This window comes from Oratosquilla oratoria, chromosome 33 (assembly GCF_046742065.1).
Source record: "Oratosquilla oratoria isolate Oo_2021 chromosome 33, ASM4674206v1, whole genome shotgun sequence".
Taxonomy (NCBI): domain Eukaryota; kingdom Metazoa; phylum Arthropoda; class Malacostraca; order Stomatopoda; family Squillidae; genus Oratosquilla; species Oratosquilla oratoria.
Genome location: NC_134809.1, coordinates 22666555 through 22675522, shown reverse-complemented (window position 1 = coordinate 22675522; position 8968 = coordinate 22666555).

Here is an 8968-nt window from a genome sequence, read left to right as displayed (position 1 = left end):
ACTTATAATTTAATAAGAACAATCAAAGTGGCATTTACATACCTGGATGAAGAAATGGTGAAGAAAATTCTAATCACCCTGATAAGACCAAGATTGGAATATGCAGCAACGATATGGTCACCAAGTACAAAAAAATGTGTAAAAAAAAAAAAATGAAAGAATACAAAGAGGAATTACAAAATTGGCACCAACACTCAAAACTATCATATGAAGAGAGACTAGCAAAACTTGAACTACAGACACTAGAGCAAAGAAGAGAGAGAGGAGATTTGATAGCTATTTACAGAATCATGAAAGGCATAGAAATTACTGATAGAGAGAATCTGATAAAATGGGATGATAGAAATACAAGAGGACACGGAAATAAAATAAAAAAGACAGCTATAGAAGAGATCTGAAAAAGAACAGCTTTCCTCACAGAGTAATAGACAGTTGGAACAAGTTAGATGAGAAAGTGGTGTGTGCAAAAACAATACATGAATTTAAAAATAGTTTAGATAAAATGAGATATGAAGACGGGACACTACGAGCCTAGCTTCCCATCCCGTAAAATACAACTAGGTAAATACAACTAGGTAAATACACATAGACGGATTCACAGCGAAGATTGGAGCTCCGAAAAAGAAGGGAAATTTTCGTGGATCTCAACGTCGATGAAGTACCTTTTTGTATTTATAGGGAAGGGGAAAGCTCGTGGTGTAGTGAGAAGGTGATGAGAAGGGGAGGGATTACTGAGGAAATGGAAGGAAATGAGGAAGGGGAGGACTTGGTCCAGGCAGGCAGACGCCATGTCAACAAACGCAGCCCGGAGGATTTTGGGGATGAAGAAAGGATTAACAAAAATGTAAAGATTAGAAATATAGGTAAGAGCAGCACAATGGAAGGTGAAGATAATAATTTCCATGGATTTAATGAGAGGGGGAGCCAATGAATAAATGAATAAAGAGGAAAGAGAGGATGAGAAAAAAAAAACAAGAAGCTAAGGAAAAAAACGAGATGAGAACAGAGTCAGAAAAAGAGGAATTCTATTGGAGAGTAGTGAATATGAAAGTGAGGAAATGGCACATAACAGAGAAAAACAAAAAGAAAACATAATACAATGGAAGTAGCAGAAAACTAAGAGTGTCTTACACAAATATAGATGGATTAATAACAGGATTGAATGAACTGAATGGTTATCTGAGGGAAAAAGAACCGTACATAATGGGAATAGTAGAAACAAAATTGAAAGGTCCACTGCCGCCCAACAGTGTAGGACATGGTGCATATAATTATTGGATAAGAAACAGAAAGACAAAACAAGGGGTGGAGTTATGTTCCTGACTAAGAAGGATATAAACGTGAGGAATGTCACATATGGAAAGAATAGGGTAGAGATGATTATGATGGAAGTGGAAGACAAAGATAGGAAGAGCAGAAAGTTTGTAACAATTTATGTGCCTCCTAAAACAGCCTCGTGGGAAGAGAACATAAAAGTATGTTAGAAGACACAAGGATAACATTAAGATAATGGAAGATGGAGGAAGAATAGATATGATGGGTGACTTTAATTGTATAGAAGTCTGCTGGGAAGAGATGACAGTAAAGGGTGGAGACGACTCATGGGGAAATGTCCTACTTGATATGATTATTGACCATACAAAGACTCAATGGATTCAAGAGAACACTAGGTATAGAAATGAAGAATCATCATCGAAACTAGACCTAATAATCACATCAGAACCTGAAATAGTGGAAAAGATTGAATATAAGACACCAATAAGTAAAAGTGACCACATATTGATTGAAATGGAACTAAATGAGAATAAATACATAAAAAGAAATGGACAATACAGAAAAGGAAGATTGATGTATGAAAAAATTATAAAATAAGATAATTCTTCCAAAAAGAAGAATGGGAAAGAATATACAAAGAAGAAACAACAGTGGAAGAGAAATGGAATATTTTGACAAGAATTTATAAAAGAAAAGAAGTGGAAAAGTATGTCCCAAGACAAAAACAAGAAAAAGAATATGTAAAGTGTTGGTACAACAAAAGTTGTAGGGAGTTAAAAGACAAAAGAGATAAAGCTTGGACAAAATGAAAAAATACAAAAAACCCGAAAAATGGAAAACATATACTAGTTATAGAAATGAATATGTCAAGTGTGCAGAGAAGAAAAAAGAAAATACGAAAAAGATGTCATAGAAAAATGTAAAGACCAACCAAAACTATTTCACAGATTTGTAAACAACAAAGTGAAAAACAAACAAGATTTAGAGAAACTACGACAAGGATGAGTTGAATCCACAGAGGAAATAGAAATGGCGGAAATTATGAACAAGCATTTTAAATCAGTGTTTACAAGGGAGAACATACAAGCTAGTGATATCGAATGGGAAGAGAAAGTCCCCCCTGTGAAAGAAATAGAAGTAACAAAGAACGAAATAATGAAACACTTGAGTAATCTTGATGTCAGAAAATCGCATGGACCAGATGAAATAGCAAACTGGTCTTTGAAATAATGCAGGAATGAACCGGCAGACAAAATACATAGCCTAATAATCAATTTATTGAAAGAAGGAAAAGTTCCAAAAGATTGGAGAAGAGCAAATATAGTACCTATATATAAAGGGGGAAACAAAGAAGACCCTACAAACTATAGACCAGTCTCTCTAACAAGCACGATAGCAAAAATTTGTGAAAGAATGATCAAAAGTAGATGGGTAAGGCATTTAGAAAAAAAACGTACTAAATCCAAGGCAATTTGGATTCAGACAAGGACGATCATGCGTCACAAACTTAATATGTTTCTATTCAAGGCTAATAGATATAATACAAGAAAGAGATGGATGGGCTGATTGTGCATTTCTAGACCTGAAAAAAGCTTTTGACAAGGTGCCACATAAGAAGTTGCTTAAGAAATTAGAAACTGAAGGAGGAATACAGGGCAAACTGCTTAAATGGATGGAAGACTTTTTGCAAGAAAGAAAAATGAGTGGTGATAAGAGACAAACACTCTAATTGGGATGAAGTGATAAGTGGTGTTCCACAAGGAACAGTTCTGGCCCCAATAATGTTTGCTATATATATTAATGATATGGATGAAGAAATTGAAAGTTATATGAGCTTCTTTGCAGATGATGCAAAACTGTTGAAAAAGTGAACACTGAAGAAGATTGTGAGTCACTGCAGAGTGACCTCAATAAAGTATGGGAATGGAGTAGGAAGTGAGAGATGGAGTTCAACACTAAGAAGTGTAGTATAATGGAATTTGGAAGAAGCAAAAACAGAATAACAGGAGCATATAAATTGGGAGAAGAAATAAAAAAGTAGAAAATGAGAAGGACCTGGGAGTCATTGTTATGAATAATATGTCATCTGAGAACAATATAAACAAGATTTTTGGAGAAACTTATAATTTAATAAGAACAATCAAAGTGGCATTTACATACCTGGATGAAGAAATGGTGAAGAAAATACTAATCACTTTGATAAGACCAAGATTGGAATATGCAGCAACGATGTGGTCACCAAGTACAAAAAAATGTATAACAAAACTTGTAAGAATACAAAGAGGAATTACGAAATTGGCACCAACACTCTCAAAACTATCATATGAAGAGAGACTAGCAAAACTTGAGCTACAGACATTAGAGCAAAAAAGAGAGAGAGGAGATTTGATAACTATAGAAACAGGAAAGGCATAGAAACTATTGATAGAGAGGATCTAATAAAATGGGATGATAGAAATACAAGAGAACACGGAAAGAAAATTAAGAAAGACAGTTATAGAAGAGATCTGAAAAAGAACAGCTTTCCTCACAGAGTAATAGACAGTTGGAACAAATTAGATGAGAAAGTGGTGTGTGCAAAAACAATACAAGAATTTAAAAATAATTTAGATAAAATGAGATATGAAGACGGGACATCACGAGCATAGCTCTCCTTCCCGTAAAATACAATTAGGTGAATACACACAAAACTGAGTGAGGGAAATATTATTAATTATTAAAAACTCAAGAAGGTCCTCATGCTCAGATTAGTTTACCAAATGGATATTCAATGTATGTAGAAAAAACTGGTAGACAAGATTCATTAACTAGTTGTGTTCCCGCTAGAAGAAGGCAGTGTGCCATAATTGAACAAAAAAAAATAATAATAAATGTGCTTCCAATTTACAAATGAAGAAACAAGGAGCCCGTGCATAATAGCCAAGTGTTTTTGAGCGGCATAGTAGCCAAATTGTGTAAAAGAATTTTGAAAGACACAATATGTGGAGTCTGACACTATAATCAGTTTCAGAATAAGAAGGTTCTATATGTCAAATCATTCTTGTCTTTATTCCCTTATAAGGGGGGAAAAAGCCTTTGGTATATGTATGTATTACATTCTTATTAAACATATTGATGCAATGCAAGAAATGGGTTAGGGAGTGTATTTCCTTGTATCTGAATCTGGAGAAATCTTTCGATAAAGTACCTCACAGGAGGTATCCAGCTATGGATAGAGGATCAGAGCTGGGCGCCTTACCACCGTGCAGATAGTGCGTTACCGAAAAATCTGCGTATGTGTATATATATCTACCCAAGGTCTAAATATACAGGTCAGACCGTTTACATTCTTCTGCGCAGCTTCTGACGTCATTTGGCTGAGTTCATTTTCTCTTTGTGATACACTGAAGAAAACTGTGAAACGCCAAGGAAGACAGGAACTATAATATTTTATATATTATATAAATATATATTATATATATTATATATTCATATATATAGACAGGAACTATAATATTTTATATATATTTATATATATATTTTATATAATATTTGTCAGAATATAACTAATTGCGTTGAGCTGTGCGAACGAAGGCGACGTCATTTTCGAACGACGGACCAGCTTCAACTGACAGCTATAGGACCCGCTAACCCCACTTTCAATAGCCAGGTGACGTTCACGGGCCCGCTGCGCCAACTCCCTCGAAATTCGGTCGGAAGTGGTTAGACCTTATATTCTTAGATCTTGCATCTACCCATACTCAGTAACGCGGTCCGCTCTAAGGAAATAATCGGTAACACATTGACAGAAATGCACCCCAGATTTTTCGGTAACGCGCCCAGCTCTGTAAAGGATATCCTGAAAGATAATCATGACGTCAGTTTCCAAGTATAAGATGTTGGACCGGGGGACATTGAAATGAATGATGACATCAACCTATTTGTCTTTGTCTGACCTTTCTTACAAAATCTGTTCGATATGGGTGACCCTGCAGAGATTGTTTCTCTATCGGCATAGCTTTTGTAGAAAATTCTCATGCCTATCGACCACGTCAAGGTGTCAACTCTCGGAAAGATTACGAGAAGGCCTTTGACTCGGTAGAACAAATAGCAATACTAAACTCGCTACGCAAGCAGGGTACAAACGAACAGATCGTAAAAGTTTTAGAAAAGATTTATGCGAAAGGTACCGCTGTAATTCGGCTACATAAAGATACGAAAAGATCAACATCGAGAAAGGAGTACGGCAAGGCGATACAATTTCACCGAAACTATATACAACTTGCTTGGAAGATATTTTCAGAAGATTGAGTTGGGAAAAGAAAGGTTTAAAGATTAATGGCGAATATTTGAACCACCTAAGATTTGCGGATGATATCATTCTTATTTCAGAAAGAGCAGAAGACTTGCAAGATATACTGAGTGATCTAAACAAGGAAAGTCTCAAAGTAGGTTTAAAAATGAATAAAAGTAAAACCAAAGTACCGTAATGTTCAACACGAAAGTTAAAAGTAAAGAGATTGTAATTGATGGTGAAAGTCTTGAGGAAGTTGAAGAGTATAATTATTTAGGCCAGATGGTGAAAGTGACGAAAGATCATGATAATGAAATAAAAAGATGCATTACAATTGGTTGAAAATTGTTTGGTAAGTATAATAAGATCCTAAGAGGCTCTCTGTCTTTATGTTTGAAACGTAAATTTTACAATCAATGCATTCTACCAGCAGTAATCTATGGGTGTGACTCTTGGAAACTAACGAAGGCAATGGAAACAAAACTAAGGACAGTGCAGAGGAAAATGGAGAGATCAATGATGGGAATAGCACTGAGAGACCGAAAGAGAGCAAGTTGGGTGAGAGAGCAGACTAGAGTGAAAGATATTGTGGAAGCAGTAGAAGAAAGTGGAATTGGGCTGGTAAGTTAGTGCGAACGACTGATGAGCGATGGAGCAAGTGTGTTACTGAGTGGACGCCGCGAGATGGGAAGCGTGGAAGAGGGAAACCAGACAGAATGTGGAGAGACGAGATTGAGAAGTTTGCAGGAGTGACGTGACAGAGGATGGCGCGGTCGTGTGAATCATGGAATGCTATGAAGGAGTCCTTTGTTCAACAGTGGACTCAGGATGGCTGATTTGATTGATATATTTTGCTGGTAACCATTAAGGAAATCGGAAGCGCTTGGGAATTACTGTTTCCTTCCGATTTCCTAAGTGGTTACCAGCAACAATATAAAAAGTATGGATAAAAAGAGAAATTAATAGAGGAAAGAGAGGAAAAAATGAAAAGATAAGAAGCTAAGGAAAAAAACGAGAACAGAATAGAGACAGAAAAAGAGAAATTCTACTGGAGAGTATTGAATATGAAAGTGAGATGGGCCATACCGGAAAAAGGCAAAGGAGAAACAGAAAATACAATGAAAGTAGCAGAAAATTAAGAGTGTCTTACATAAATATAGATGGATTAATAACAGGATTGAATGAACTGAATGATTATATATCTGAGGGAAAAAGAACCAGACATAATGGGAATTGTAGAGACAAAATTAAAAGGTCCACTACCACCCAACAGTGTAGGACATGATGCATATAATTATTGGATTAGAAACAGAGAGACAAAACAAGGGGGTGGAGTTATGTTCCTGACTAAGAAAGATATAAACGTGAGGAGTGTCACATATGGAAAGAATACATCAGAGATGATTATGATCGAAGTGGAAGACAGAGATAAGAAGAGCAGAAAGTTTGTAATAAACTATGTGCCTCCAAAAACAGCCTCGTGGGAAGAGAGTGAACATAAAGGTATGTTAGAAGAGACAAGGATAACATTAAATAAGATAATGGAAGATGGAGGAATAATAATTATAATGGGCGACTTTAATTGCAAAGAAGTCTGCTGGGAAGAGATGACAGTAAAGGGTGGAGACGACTCATGGGGAAATGTTCTACTCGAGATGATTATTGACCATACAATGACACAATGAATACAAGAGAACACTAGGTATAGAAATGAAGAAGAACCGTCGAGACTAGACCTAATAATCACATCTGAACCTAAAATTGTGGAAAAAATTGAATATAAGACACCAATAAGTAAAAGGGACCACATATTGATTGAACTGGAACTAAACGAGGAAAAATACATGAAAAGAAATTAACAATGCAGAAAAGGAAGAATGATGTATATATATATATATATATATATATATATATATAAAATAAGATAATTCTTTCAAAATGAAAACTGGGAAAGAATATACAAAGAAGAAACAACAGTGGAAGAGAAATGGAATATTTTGACAAAAATTGAAAAAAAAGGAGTGGAAAAGTATGTCCCAAGACAAAAACAAAAAAATAATATGTAAAGTGCTGGTACAACAAAAGTTGTAGGGAGTTAAAAGACAAAAGAGATAAAGCTTGGACCAAATGGGAGAAAGACAAAAGACCTGAAAAATGGAAAATATATACTTGTTATAGAAATGAATATGTCAAGTGTGCAGAGAGGAAAAGAGAAAATATTAAAAAGATGTCATAGAAAAATGTAAAGATCAACCAAAACTATTTTACAGATTTGTAAGCAACAAAATGAAAAACAAACAAGATTTAGAGAAATTAAGACAAGGAGGAGTTGAATATACAGAGGAAATAGAAATGGCAGAACTTATGAACAAGCATTTTAAATCAGTGTTTACAAGGGAGAACATATAACCTGAAGAGATCGAATGGGAAGAGAAAGTCCCCCCTATGAAAGAAATAGAAGTAACAAAGAACGAAATAATGAAACACTTGAGTAATCTTGATGTCAGAAAATCGCATGGACCAGATGAAATAGCAAACTGGATTTTGAAAGAATGCAGGAATGAACTGGCAGACAAAATACACAGCATAATAAACAGTTCCTTGAAAGAAGGAAAAGTTCCAGAAGATTGGAAAAAACAAATATAGTACCTATATATAAAGGGGGAAATAAAGAAGACCCTACCAACCATAGACCAGTCTCTCTAACAAGTACAATAGGAAACAATTGTGAAAGAATTGTCAAAAGTAGATGGGTAAAATATTTAGAAAAAATAACGTGCTAAATCCAAGGCAATTTGGATTCAGACAAGGACGATCATGCGTTACCAATTTAATATGTTTCTATTCAAGGCTAATAGATATAATACAAGAAAGAGATGGATGGGCTGATTGTGCATTTCTAGACCTAAAAAAAGCTTTTGACAACGTACCACATAAGATGTTGCTTAAGAAATTAGAAACTGAAGGAGGAATACAGGGCAAACTGCTTAAATGGATGGAATACTTTTTGCAAGAAAGGCAAATGAGAGAAGTGATAAGAGACAAACACTCAAATTGGGATGAAGTAATAAACGGTGTTCCGCAAGGAACAGTTCTGACCCCAATAATGTTTGCTATATATATTAATGATATGGATGAAGGAATTGAAAGCTATATGAGCTTCTTTGCAGATGATGCAAAACTACTGAAAAGAGTGAACACGGAAGAAGATTGTGAATCACTACAGAGTGATCTAAATAAAGTACAGGAATGGAGTAGGAAGTGGGAGATGGAGTTCATGCCCTACACTTTCGGAGAATTCCTGTATTCCTTAATTAAGTAAGGATAAAAAATGCCTCTTTAGAAGAATTGAAAGTCTTCAGAAAAAGATAATCAACGCTGAGATTTCCGTCGCATTTAACACAACATGCATTATAGAAA